Source organism: Myodes glareolus, chromosome 9, assembly GCF_982192425.1.
Source record: "Myodes glareolus chromosome 9, mMyoGla1.1, whole genome shotgun sequence".
NCBI lineage: Eukaryota > Metazoa > Chordata > Mammalia > Rodentia > Cricetidae > Myodes > Myodes glareolus.
Window position 1 is genome coordinate 96,202,105 of NC_142034.1, and position 14,162 is coordinate 96,216,266.

At 41.6% G+C, this 14,162-nt stretch overlaps 1 pseudogene; it reads left to right on the forward strand.

Moving 5' to 3' along the window:
• The first annotated feature begins 6,931 nt into the window (after window positions 1-6,931).
• Window positions 6,932-7,995, forward strand: LOC148121040 (olfactory receptor 1f45-like; annotated as a pseudogene).
• The last annotated feature ends 6,167 nt before the right edge of the window (window positions 7,996-14,162 follow it).

Below are 14,162 nucleotides of genomic sequence, written 5' to 3' on the forward strand. Positions count from 1 at the left end.
ATAGTAATTGAGTCTTTGGCTTATGAGAATGCCAATGTAGAATGCAAAAGGATCCTGGGACCTTTAAAGATCAGATCAGTGCCTTTGGATGAATGGGTTTTACATACAATGAATGTTGATACATTTGATTATGACAATGAAAACATGGGTGCAAGAAGCAATTTCCAAAGGTAAAAGGAGACATCAGATTACAAAATGCTTTCATTGTGGCAAAATGGGACACATGAAAAGGGACTGCAGACAATGGAATTCCAGGAATAATGCCTCTTCTAGGAATAACAGGAATAGGAGAACTCAGCCTTCAGGTTTATGTAGGAGATGTGGAAATGTCCAAAGGCATTGGACGAATGAGTGTAGGTCAACAAGAGATAAACAGGGCAACCCGTTGCCATCAGGAAACTCAATAGGGGGCCTCTCGAAGGCCCCCATGGCAAATGTGGTCCAGTCATTTCCGATCACTGCAGAGAGCATGCCTCTTCAGGGAAATTAGAATGCCCCATGCTTGCTGTTAAAAGCAATAACGGCCTGAAGGATGAGTTAAATGTGGTGAATGAATCAAGAAATCTAAGAGGACAGAGTAAATGCATATTTTGGCAGACTTCTATAAATGAACAAAGACCACAGCTAAGAGTGTGTATAAATGGCAAATTTATTACTGTCTTACTGGACACAGATGCGGATGTAAGTATCATTACTCCAGAATCTTGGCATCCGCATTGGCCTCTTCAGGAGGTAGATATTCAGTTCTTAGGAATTGGAACCCTATCTCGAGTAAGACAAAGCATGAGATGGGTCAATTGTATAGGTCCAGATGGACAAATAGGAAAACTAAGGCCATATGTAGCCAATATTGCAGTGAATTTATGGGGCTGTGACCTATTGCAGCAATGGAATACGCAAATTAACATTCCTGCTGCTTCCAGAGCCTATATTTCTGAGGACAATATTACAAGATAATACAGATGGCGGAAACCAGCCATTACAGCTATACAAGAACACAACACAATTGATGGCCCTTCAGAGGTACCAACAGCCATGCCTCTACAATGGTTGACTGAGAAACCAATATGGCCTAAACAGTGGTCTTTAGCTGAGGAAAAGTTACAGGCTTTAGAACAGCTGGTACAAGAGCAATTAGATGCTGGACATATAGAAGAATCTACCAGCCCTTGGAACTCTCCTGTATTTGTTGTTAAGAAGAAATCTGGTAAATGGAGAATGGTGACAGATCTTAGAGCTATCAACAAGGTTATTCAACCTATGGGCCCTCTGCAATCTGGAATTCCTCTGCCCTCCCTGTTACCAAAGGGATGGCCTCTTATAGTTATTGATCTGAAAGATTGTTTCTTCACTATACCATTACAAGAAAAAGATAGAGAAAAGTTTGCCTTCACAGTGCCTACCTATAATAACTCTCAGCCTGCAAAGAGGTACCAGTGGACCGTCCTCCCACAGGGAATGTTAAACTCTCCCACCCTGTGTCAATATTTTGTAAGCCAACCATTGAAAATTTTATGCAAACAATTTCCTAAGTCCATAATATACCACTATATGGATGATATCCCGATATCTGATCAAAACAAAGACACCTTAGAAAGGCTGTTTGAAGAAGTAAAAATAGTATTACCTAAATGGGGATTGCAAATTGCTACTGAAAAAATTCAGAGAGGAGATTCTGTTAATTATTTAGGTTATAAAATAGGTTTACAAAGAATTAAGACTCAAAAGGCACAAATCAGGAGAGACCGGTTATGAACTCTTAATGACTTTCAAAGATTATTAGGAGACATTTCCAGTCTATGGCCAGCTGTTGGGATAACACCTGATCTAATAATTCATTTAAACAAAACCTTAGATGGTGACAAAGATTTGAATAGTCCCAGAGAGTTAACAGCTGAAGCAGAAAAGGAACTGACGATGGTTGAGGAAAAATTACAGGAGGCACATGTAGATAGGGTGGATCCAAATCTTAGTTGCATTCTAGTCATATTGCCTTCCAGAATTTCTCCTACGGGAATTTTAATGCAGAGGGAAGATACTATTTTAGAATGGATCTTTTTACCACACAAACCAAGTAAAAAATTAAAAACTTATGTGGAAAAAGTCTCTGAATTGATTATAAGAGGAAAACTGAGACTTCATCAATTAGCAGGTATAGACCCAGCAGAAATTATAGTGCCTTTCACTGCTGATGTGATAAAAAAGTTGTGGGAAGACAATGAACCATGGCAAAGATCTTGTGCTAATTTTTTGGGAGAAATCAATAACAATTACCCAAAAAGCAAGAGACTTAACTTTATAAAGAGAACTTCTTGGATCCTCCCTTGAATTGTCTGTGATGCTCCAATAACCGGAGCCCATACATTTTATACTGATGCTAATAAATCAGGGAAAGCAGGTTACAAATAAGAAGAATTGAGTAAAGTGGAACAAAGTCCTTATGATTCTGTCCAGAAGGCAGAATTATATGCCATCCTTATGGTGCTTAGGGATTTTAAAGAACATCTTAATATAATTACTGACTCACAATATGCAGAAAGAGTTATTTTGCATATTGAAATTGTTGAATTTATACCTGATGATACAGAACTGACCTCATTGTTTATCCAAGTACAAGACATGATCAGGAACAGGCTCTGCCCTATGTATATAACACATATCCGATCCCATACGGGTCTGCCAGGTCCTCTAGCACAAGGTAATGCAGATATTGATCAATTATTGATTGGTAGTGTGCTGCAGGCATCTGAATTTCATAAAAAACATCATGTCAATAGCAAAGGCTTGAAAAACGAGTTTTCTTTACATGGCAACAAGCTAAGGAGATTGTAAAGAAATGCCCTACTTGCTCTTTTTATAGCCAAACACCATTGCCTGCAGGGACTAATCCAAAGGGTATTAAAAGGAATGAAATTTGGCAGATGGATGTGTTTCACTTTCCAGAATTTGGCAAATTAAAATATGTACATCACACCATTGACACATACTCAGGTTTCCAATGGGCAACTGCTTTAAGCTCAGAAAAAGGTGATTCAGTAATCACTCATTTATTAGAAGTTATGGCCATCATGGGTATACCTACACAGATAAAGACAGATAATGGTCCAGCTTATGTTTCTAGGAAAATGACACGATTTTTTGCTTATTATAATATTAAGCATGTTACAGGTATACCATACAATCCTACAGGTCAAGCAGTTATAGAAAGATCAAATTGAACTATAAAAGATATGTTGAACAAACAGAAAGGGGTGAAAAATACCTCCAGGAATAGGTAACATAATCTTTATTAACCTTGAATTTTCTCAGTGCTAATGAGAAGGGGACAATGGCTGCATAAAGACATTGGATATTGGAAAAGTCTGCTGAATTAAATCAATCAATTTATTTCAAGGATGTGCTGACCTCACAAGGAGATGTGCTGCGCTGGGGAAGGGGTTTTGCTCTTGTTTCCACAGGAGAAGAAAAATTGTGGATACCATCAAAATTAATAAAGGTTAGATCTGAAGAGAAGAAACCTCTTGGAAAGGGGAAATGGCAGCATCTACAATGATGATGACCATACACGTGGTAAGAAAAACATAAAATGGGGGCAGGGTTCTGTTCTTGTCTCCACAGGAAAACACTCGTTTTTGAAAAATTCAAGGACCCTGGATGTTTGAATACTGACAGATGGAAAAATAACTACCCAATATGGATTATCAAGAAAACTGAATAGGTTCTGTGAGTATGAAGCTCTGGAATATACTAAATCATATTTCTGAATTTATAGAGCTGGTTTTGGAGTTGGACTCTTGGCTTGGTCCCTCTCTAATTCCAAGCCTGTTGTTAAGAGAAAACCCCAGAGTTTCTGGAGTTTCTGTCTTATGTCAAGAGCCAATATGAGACAGAAAGAAATATGAGTTTAGAAAACATCTTTGCTTTTCTTCATATCTATCATACTTTTCATTGAATATGTCTATCATACCTTTCATTGAATATATGTTTGTATATGTCTATATAATTAATGTTTAAGTTTTCCACAATGAACAATGAGTTTTTTGTGCACTGACTTTTGAAGTTTCCAGGAAGAAGATGGGATCCCCATAACAACAACTCCACTCGGTTGATATGACGTCATGATACTGATAGTGCTACTACAAGTCCTGTTCCGAGTATCAGCTGCACAGATGATTCCAACTTGGTTAGCTGAAATGGTGCACATCTTGAACAACATTCTGGCCAGACCTCCACAAAATACTCAGAGACTGTTTGCAATTTTAAAAGACATTGACCTTGAAATTTAACCATCATTTTACTTTCACAGGATCCTCCAGAAAGAACCTTACCCCCATGACAGCTGGAAGTAATTCTGTAGGACGATGTCCCCTCTCTCAGCAAAGTTAGGGATTGATTATAATTAGTATACGGTCAAGAGTTGGTAAAGGAATTTTATAAGCTCAGGTATCTTTTGAAAAAAGAATGGGGGGGGGATAATTTGGATAGATAATAATGGTATTTATGAGTTATTGTTTATAGATAATTACATCAGCATATATTGAATATTGTATGTATACATGCTTCTACCTGTTTAAAACATTTTTTATGTATTGACATATATTGTATTGATATATGTATACCATATTGCAGTGTACATTTCTTCCTCTGATTAAGATACTCATATATTGTTTATGTATTGATATTTATTGTTTACATTTGGAGGTCATTGTCCTCATTTATTGCACAGTTGTTTATTCTCTTAGTCTTTAAGTTAGAATTGTAGATCAATAGTCATCTATGGTTAGACTAATCAGGTTCTTTAGATACATAGAAATTATATATAAATAGTCTTCAACCTCTTTGAAGAGCTGTAGAAAATGGCATTTAATTTAATCTTAGAGTTCTGTGTAGTGAGACACAATCACTCCTCTCAACACCGACCTATTCCCGAGAGATTGTTGAGCACCAAAGACACTCCACTTGGAGCTTGTCTTCTTGACAAAACTGGCCTCTGGACAAGAAACTGCCCATACCTCAACTACTGACAAATACACGGTATCCAGAAATGGATAAACAGAACTGTCAAATCCTGCCAAGACAGGGTAAGATGGTTTTGAAAAATCTCTTGCCTGTTAAAATCTGGAAATGAATAAAATCCGGAAATGGATAAACAGAACTGTTAAATCTTGCCAAGACAGGGTAAGATGATTTTGAAAAATCTCTTGCCTGTTAAAAATAATCTGTCAGTTATTCTAGGCCTTAGTCAAAGTTGGTTGCTTCAACGCTGCAAACAGGTCTTTGGTGATTGCCCAGGTAGCCAGTTGTCTCTGTGATTTGTTGCATGTTTTGGAAGTTCTTTGATTGCACTTCCTAATTACTCAGGTAACATTATTTCCCTTCTCGGATCTTCTATGGGGTTGAAGACTAGATAAATGTAGCTACTTTCCTCTCATGACTTGGCCAAGTTATTTATTATACAAGACTTTAGCTAGTTGGAATAGGATATTTGTACTTATTGTACATAATTGTGTAGATTTGTACTTACTGTATATAATTTCGTAGTAGGCTTAGAACTCTCTTACTTAAACAAAAGGGGGAGTTGCTGTGGGAGTATCTTCCGCTGCTTCAGCCAATAGTCGCTGAAGCACGAGCCCACGGTGCTGCGGGAACGCCTTCCGCTCAGTCAGCCAATAGCCACTGAAATACCAGCCCACTGGGGTGTGGTATATTTCTCTTTTAAAAAGAGCTGCAGGTCTCGGCTCGGGCCTCTTGGTTCCGGTGTGTGGTTCCGGCTCCTGCTCCCGGCTCCTGCTCCAGCGACTAGGCTCCCTTTCTGACGGTTTATGGTCTATGTAAGTTTTACCCCCCAAAATAAATACCCCCTTAAAACATAATTGATGTGGGATTGATTCGTTATTAGAAAGGCACCTTAAAAGGCATCTGCCATGAAGGCCAAATTCCTCATAGACGTTGCCCTTAATATTCCTGCCTCAAACTGAAGACGTTAACATCACGGATCATTGCTGATATTGACCAGACACAGGAAAGCAAAGATTACCTTGAACATACAGGAATACAAAAATTTCATCTCCACACCGGCAGGCACAGGCTGAGATCACAGAAGCTATTAAAGCTGATGTCATAAATAATGCCATCAGGGATCTGTGTCACTGGCAGGGACTCCTTTCTGAAGTCTATACATCTTGATCCAACCATTGCATGTAAACTTTGGTGCTATTCTCTGTCACTGTGGTTTGGTCCAAAGGGGACAAATATGTAAATAGGAGTTTCTCTTTCTGTCTATAACGAGGCTCTGAGGAATTCTGGTCCCAGTAGCCAAAGAGAGTTCCTCCCATAAATGACTGTTTTGTGGTTGTTCTGAACATCTTTCCTGCTCAGAAGACTGAGACCCTATACACCTGCTCCTCCCTAGCTTAGAACTTGACCGTATTCCCAAGATACCACTAACTCTGAAGTTAGTGTAAGGTGAACAGCGTTGGATAGCACCAACGGCCTTCCCAGGTTGGGTTACAGCAGTGGAGACACACGCATTTGCTGACTTGGGGGTAAAGTTACTTGAGAAACACCCCCTGCAACTCTTCCAGCAGCAAGAGGTCAATGTAGAAGCTCAAATCCATTGGTTATCGCTTGTGACAGCACAGCACTAACAGGACGTCTCTGCTGCTCTGTGCTAGGAAGGAGGCAGAAGGAAAGCAGAGGTATAAACATGGCATAGCTATTCTTAGAGGCTGTGTGGCCACTGGGATGCTCAGGTAGGAAACACACCTTGGCGGAGAGTTGGAAAGCAGATGTGTAGATGGCCTGGGCACATCCTGGGTTACAACTCTGTGAACTGATTTGCAGATGGGACCCTGCCTGGTGCCCTATTACCTCATGTCCATTCCTGTTTAGGTTTTGAATTTACTGTCTCCTCTTCACTTGGGCTCCAACCATGAGAGGCAGCAATCAGTCTGGAGTCTCTGAGTTCCTCCTCCTGGGACTCTCCAGGGATCCCCAGCAGCAGCGGTTCCTCTTCCTGCTCTTCCTCACCATGTACCTGGCCACTGTCCTGGGGAACCTGCTCATCATCCTGGCCATTGGCACAGACTCCCGCCTGCACACCCCCATGTACTTCTTCCTCAGCAACCTGTCCTTCGTGGATGTCTGCTTCTCCTCCACCACTGTCCCCAAGGTGCTGGCCATGCACACACTCGGGACTCAGGTCATTTCCTTCTCTGAGTGTCTCACACAGATGTATTTTCTCTTCATGTTTGTGGACATGGACGATTTCCTGCTGGCTGTGATGGCCTATGACCGGTATGTGGCCATCTGCTACCCTTTACACTACACAATGCCATCCCCCACTTCTTTTGTGACGCGACTCCCCTCCTGAAACTGTCCTGCTCTGACACACACCTTAATGAGCTGATGATTCTTACAGAGGGAACTGTTACCACGGTCACCCCATTTGTGTGCATCCTGATCTCCTACATCCACATCACATCTGCTGTCCTGAGAGTCTCATCCCCAAGGGGAAGATGGAAAGCCTTCTCCACGTGTGGCTCCCACCTGGCTGTGGTCTTCCTCTTCTATGGCACCATCATCGCCGTGTATTTCAACCCCACATCTGCACATTTATCTGAGAAGGACACGGCAGCCATCGTGCTCTACACAGTGGTGACCCCCATGCTGAACCCGTTCATCTACAGCCTGAGGAACAGGGACCTGAAGGGGGCTCTCTACAAAGTGTTCCACAGAATGACCTTTTCTGTTTAATGAGAAAATTTGTAGTTCTCCTATGTGTAGTTCTCATCACGTTTCAGAGTTGAGTATAAGTTTGTAACTAGACTGTTTTAAGCTAAGCCAAAAACAATTGCTTCTTTCCTATGAGGTGACCCTCATTCACCAGGTGCCAATTGGAATTATCAAATCACGTGTCACCATCTAGTTCTGTCTTGAATTTTTTTTCTCTTTTTTTAAAGAGAGGGTTTCTCTGTAACTTTCAAACCTGTCCTGTACCTAGTATTGTAGACCACATTGGTCTTGAACTCACAGAATTCAAGCCTGCCTCTGCCTCCTGAATGCCCTGATTAAAGGGTTGGGCCACTGCAGGGCTTGATAGTTCTTTTGGGTTCCTGGGAAAGGATCCAGACTCTGACCACTCTAGGTATGAGCTCTAACCTTGACCACATTCTGCAACCATTCGTACTAACTTTAAAATTGTTTCATGTGCCTGTCAACTTGTTCCTTTTATCTGTGCATCTGTCAACTTCCGGTTCATGTGTTCGGTGTATGTCTGTGAATGAGTGAACAGATGACAGAGGTCATTCTTGGGTGTCATTTCTTGGCTACCATACCTCTGATTTTTGTGTGACCATGACACTCATGGGACCTTAGGCTCATGAATCTGACTGGCTGGCCTGTGCGCCCCTGGAATCCACCAGTTTTCAGGCCCCAGTACTGAGATTACAAATTCCTTCAACTGTGTCCTGCTTTTGCATTGGTTCTGAGGGTTTACCTCAGTCCCTCATGCTTGGAAGGCAAGCATGTTACAGACTGAACCATCTCCTGTTTATAATAAGATGTATTTGTGAGCTCAGTTTGGTGCCGTATGCAGAGGCAGGTGGATCTCTGTGATTTCAAGACTTGTCTGGTCTACATACAGAGTCCCGGAGCAGTAAAGGCTACATAGTGAAACCTTGCCTCAAATACAAACAAACAAAAAATGCTTATTTTGTTTTTATTTAAATGTGTTTTGGATGTGTGTGTGTGTCTGTGTATATCTGTGCCTGTGTGTGTGCACATGCATGTCATGGTATGTAAGTTGGAGGTTATTGGATAAATTTAGGAGTGAATTATCTTGTTTCAACTGTGTGTGACCCAGGAATCCAACTCACAGACAAGACTGTGGCAAGTGCCTTTCTCCCCTGGGCCATCCCACCTTCCCCTAAGAGAAGTCCTTGTTTAAGAGTCTGTAGGAAGATGTGGTGACACATGCATTTGAACACTGTGATCACCTAGGAACGTACTGTAGTGTAAAATCTCCATACAGAACACGTAACGGGGCTCTGGAGAGTGGGGTGACAGAGAGATGAAGAAAACATCTGAGTTCTCTCCAATGAGCAGCGGCCTTATGTGTCCCCCAATATGGTCTTGCTGGAGGTTGGTTCACATAAGCTCCTCTGTGAAATGTGACTGCTACCTTCAGGAAAAGCTTTTCAGAGCAGTCAGGGCTTCAGGAACCCAGAGACGAGCTGAACAAACTCTGGACCCTTTAGGGGAATTCTGATTGGCTGTATGTACCATTGGAGTGTGCATGAGCTCATGTGTGGCATGTGGTAAGGAAATCTGCATTCATTGCTCCCTCTGCTCAGACCCACTGCCAGGTCTCTTCCTAATCCCTTGTGAACCAAGCCCTTCTTCCCCACAAAGCCTCTTCTTTTGTGTTCTCTAATCTCGAATATTCTTGGAGTTACTAATCCTCTCCATAAGAAGTTCCTCAGCTGATGAGCTGCCCTGGTCCCACACCCCTCCTCCTTGTCCTTAAGCAAAGGCAACAATCAGCTTTAAAGAGAAGAGGAGAAACAGCAGGGGCAAGGTCAAGTGACAAAAGAGTGTGACCTGATCTTTTGTTTGCTTTCATGCTGCAGACAGCTTGGAGGGCAGTGTCCCCTTGGCACACTCTCTGCTTCTGAGCTTCATCTGCCTTCTTCACAGCTACTTAGAATGTTCACTGAATGAGCTCCTTCAGAAAATGAAGACCTCATATAGAGCAAAGAGCAAACGGTGCTGTAAAGTCCCAGAGGCAAGTCGCCCAGCCCTGTGTGTCTTATCATTGTGTTCTTCTTCCTGACCAACACGGTCACTCATGTCTGCTTAACATTGAGAAGTACGATTGAAATTCTTTTCAAAAACTGTTTGTCCTGAGGATGATGTCCATGTGATCCCTGTAGATGTACAGAATTTGTACATATTGGATCATTTGCAGGAGAAACAGAAGGGAAGGCATTATATAAATTTTACAAACCCATCACTCATCTTTGGACAAATTCTACTTTCCTAAAATAATTCTAAACATGAAATAACTTTTCACCTTCTTACTTTTTCACTTCATGTTTTTATTGTACATTTATTTTTGTCAAAATGTTTTGGGGACTTATTCATTTTACTTGATCAAGTATTATGTCTAGATGTATGTATGTGCACTACGTGTGTTCCTGGTGTCCAGGGATGCCTGGACCTGCAGTTACAGGCTGTTGTGAGCCACCACCTGTATCTAGGAGATGAACCCAGGTCTTCTGCAAGAACAACAAGTGCTTTAACCACAAAGCCACCTCTCCAGCCCACATCTGACGTTCTGACTGCAGTGAGATCTGACACTGTAAGAGCTGCTGAGCCCGGAAGACTGACTGAAACCCTGGATTTGCTCAAACCCTGATGGAGGAGGGTTATCTGTCTATTGTGTTATTTTCATTGGTCAATAAAGAGACTGCCTTGGCCCCTTGATAGGACAGAAAATTAGGTAGGAGGAGTAAACAGAACAAAATGCTGGGAAGAGGACTATGAGGCAGACGCCATGGAGCCAGCCACCAGGTCAGACATGCTGAATCTTTCCCGGTAAGCCACACCTCGTGGTGTGATACAGATTAATAGAAATGGGTTAATATCAAGATATGAGAGTTAGTCAGTAACTAACTCTCTAGAGATAATGGGCCAGGCAGTGCTTAAATGAATACAATTTGTGTGTTATTATTTCTAGGGCTAAGCTAGCTGTGCGGGAGCCGGGCAGGATGAAAAGCAGGCCTGCCCACAGCCCCTCACTACAGATGGCGCCCACGTGGATAACTGCATCCACAGAAAGCCTGAGAAAGTTTGGGAAAGAATGGAGTAAAGCATGTTTTCTTGGTGGCAGCAATTTCTCGGGTCTGCTCTGCTTGCTAGAGGCAAGCAAGGCTTTCATCTAAGAGAGGCTTCCTGACTCAGCTTTAGCTGCAAAACTTTGTGGCTCTTTTAAGAGGTCCTGCCACGAAACACTTAAACGTTGATGAAAAGCTGAATGCACGCTTTTCGGTTTTCAGCCATAGCAGGAAAAAAGCTGTGCTGCTTTAAAATGCCAGCTTTCTGGGCCGTCCTGCCAGGGCAAACTCTGACTCTTTCAGTAAGGCAGTCCGACTGAGTGTGGTCTGTGAGCAGAATGCTGCAGCTTGCTTGCTGACAAGGACTTTGAAACGCCATAGAGTTGTGGCAGTGAACACAGCTCTGGCTGGTACCTCAGCCTTGAGGCTGAAATGCTAAGGAATGAGCTGGATCTAGCTGTCAAAGCCACGGCTCTCCATATTGCTTAGTAAATTAATGGCTCATGTGGTCAGAAAAAGAAAAATATACAGTAAAGAGAGATTCAAAGAGGAAGGAAAACCTCTAAATGGTTTACTATGAGTTAAAAATATATGTAGGCTAAAGGTTAAAGTTCTTAGGGTAAAAAAGGAAGAAAGAGAGTAGTTGGGTGTGGTGGTATACACCTTTAATCCCAACACAAGGGAGGCAGAGGTAGACTGACCTCTGTGACCTCAAGGTGTGGTAGTACACACCTTTAATCCAGTGCCTGGGAGGCAGAGACAGACAGATCTCTGTGAGTTCAAGGTGTGGTAGCATACACCTTTGAGCCCAACACTTGGGAGGCAGAAACAAGTGGATCTCTGAGTTCAAGGACAGCCTTGTCTACAGAGTTATTCCAGGACAAAGATATACAGAGAACCAGTCTCAAAAAGTAAAAGTAAAAATAAAAGAAATAGAGGTTAAAATAAAGCCATCATAAAGATGGAAAATACACAGAGAATCTTGATACTGTATGCTGTTATGCTCTCTTTTAATTGTTTGAATGCTGAGGAAAAAGCAACAGTCGCCAAAAGACATTTGCTTATAAATGCTGCAGAATTAATCCAGGATAGATATTTTGAAAATACCTTGACTTCTGAATTTGGATCTAAGGATATGATACTTTGGAAAGGAGGTTCTTCTTTTGTTTTCACAGAGGATGAGACCCTGTGGATTGCTTCTATCCCAATATGGTATGATAGACCACGTCCTCCTGAAAGGTTGCTGTGAAAACCCTCAAGAAATTACTTCACTCAACTGCCAACTGAGAGGAACCTGGCAGACAGGTTTTACCATGAAAGACCTGATTAACAGCGCCCCTATTCAGCAGGAAGAAGTTTGGAGAGAAACAACTACGTCCATATTCCCAGATATTGTTTATAAATGTTCTTTTACATTTAAAGGGGGATATGATATAGATATGAATAATTTGCATTGGTATGGATTTTAAGGTCAATTTTGTTATATGTGTATATATTTCTGATTTTGATTGTGTAGTTCATATAAAAATGCAATGTATAATTAAAAATATAGGTTGTTAATGGATAATACTAGCTTGTAGCAATGTTAGTCTGATTTTCTAGAAGTGCATAGATATATTTCAGATAGACATTCATATCTTTCAAAGACTACAGAACATGGCATTTAATGTTTTAATAACTTAGGACTTTTCATGACAATGAGACACGTCTGCTCCTGGCAGCACCAATCTACTTCAAGTGGAAGATGGGCATCGAAGAGGCTCCTTATGGAGTTGGTTAGCCATTTGGGCAAGAAACTGCTCTTGCCTGGACTGTTATATAAACTGGACACAGAGAACCCGCAGAGAGAGGACTGCTGAACTTGCCTAAAGGTGAGATGATCTTTCGGGGTTCCTGATTCATGAAAGAGTCTGCGAGACATTCTGCAGGACACGGCAGATAGTGACTGAATTGCCTTTGAAATTTCCTGCTTCATGGAAATGTCTCTGGATATTATGGGCCTGAAGGCTGAAGATGGGTGCCCCAACGATACAGAGGAACTTTGGGTGACTGTCCAGGCAGTGAGATGTCTCTGTCATTTCTAGAGTTTTGGAAGTTGCTTACTTCTTGTTTACTTAGGTAATATATCCTTCTGGAGTCTTTGATGGAGTTAAAGAATGGATAGTCGTAGTTATAGTTTTCCATTATTATGATAAAGATATAGTTATAAATATTGTGACTGTAATTCTTGCTTGATAACTGTTTTGTTATGTGTAATTTTACTATGTTAAAATGAAAGCCTTTCTTTTTTGTTTAAACAGAAAAAGGGGAAATGATGGAGGAGGGTTATCTGTCTATTGTGTTATTTTCATTGGTCAATAAAGAGACTGCCTTGGCCCCTTGATAGGACAGAAAATTAGGTAGGCGGAGTAAACAGAACAAAATGCTGGGAAGAGGACTATGAGGCAGAAGCCATGGAGCCAGCCACCAGGTCAGACATGCTGAATCTTTCCCGGTAAGCCACACCTCGTGGGGCTATACAGATTATTAGAAATGGGTTAATATCAAGATATGAGAGTTAGTCAGTAACTAACTCTCTAGAGATAATGGGCCAGGCAGTGCTTAAATGAATACAATTGGTGTGTTGTTATTTCTGGGACTAAGCTAGCCATGCAGGAGCCGGGCGGGATGAAAAGCAGGCCTGCCCGTAGCTCCTCACTACAAAACCCAAGGGCTTCGTTGTGTTGAGAACTCTACCCATGACTTACTTTCCAGCCCATGGTTATAATTATCCTTTCAAAATGTTACTTTCTCTTTCCCTCCCCCTCAGTTGGATATGCTGTACATTGCATGTTGCCCTTACACCCATGATTTTCTTCCCTTAGTCACCTGATCACCGGTATTGCAGGCATTGCCATGACAGTTTGGTGTTTGCCTTAAAAAAGATGTGTGGTGATCCATACCCGTAGACCAAAGATTCATAAGGCAAACACAGAAGGATCAAGAGTCATGCCAGCCTCAGCTACATCAGAAGGTTGCAGCCATTTCTGCTGCACAATTTCCCTTTACAAAGCGTTTGCAAAATGTAAACAGTGCAATACAGGTCTGTGATTTCTCTTATATTTGGTTGTGAGCCTTGCCTTTATCAGCTGAGCCAACTCTCCAGCTCTAGTCTGTGATTTCTCAGGCACTGCTGCTGTTAGTTTTTACAATAAATTGACACATAGACCTCTCTGCTGCACTGCCCTGTATAACAATGTCTCCATGTCTGTTGTTGCTTCTGACAAATGGTTTCTATTCTTGACCCTTGGCCTTGTATTTGGCCACATGAACTACAAGCGAAGATGT